The 454-nt window shown below is 70.7% G+C and overlaps 1 pseudogene across 1 annotated transcript; it reads left to right on the plus strand.

The window, feature by feature from the left end:
• The first annotated feature begins 47 nt into the window (after positions 1–47).
• Positions 48–423, plus strand: LOC110594889 (annotated as a pseudogene). The gene has a single exon (XR_002481514.1). The product of XR_002481514.1 is annotated as a glyceraldehyde-3-phosphate dehydrogenase pseudogene (transcript).
• The last annotated feature ends 31 nt before the right edge of the window (positions 424–454 follow it).

A 454-nucleotide genomic window follows, 5' to 3' on the forward strand; every position in this document is an offset into this window, starting at 1 on the left:
GCGGCCGCGAGCGGTGGGGGCGCAGGCTGCCCCCGGCTGGTGCCCAGGCTGCGGGTGACCGTGGCCCACGTCGTGCCCCCGGGGGACCCCCGGACCGGGTGTGGCCGGGACAGGGCCTGCTGGCAGGGCTGCCCAAGGAAGACCCAGCCCGGCCTCGCGGGGCCCCGAGACCCCGCGCCTCACGCGCTCCTGCCTCTCGCCTCGCCCCGCAGCTTTGGCCGGATCGGGCGCCTGGTCACCAGGGCTGCTTTCATCTCGGGCAAGGTGAGCATCGTCGCCATCAACGACCCCTTCATTGACCTCAACTACATGGTGTACATGTTCCAGTACGACTCCACCCACGGCAAGTTCCACGGCACCGTCAAGGCCGCGGACGGCAAGCTGGTCATCAACGGGAGTCCCATCACCATCTTCCAGGAGTGAGTGGCGCGGAAGGCTTCGCCCCCGGGCTGCC

This window comes from Carlito syrichta, unplaced genomic scaffold (assembly GCF_000164805.1).
Source record: "Carlito syrichta isolate Samal-C Ts95f unplaced genomic scaffold, Tarsius_syrichta-2.0.1 Scaffold156254, whole genome shotgun sequence".
Lineage (NCBI taxonomy): Eukaryota > Metazoa > Chordata > Mammalia > Primates > Tarsiidae > Carlito > Carlito syrichta.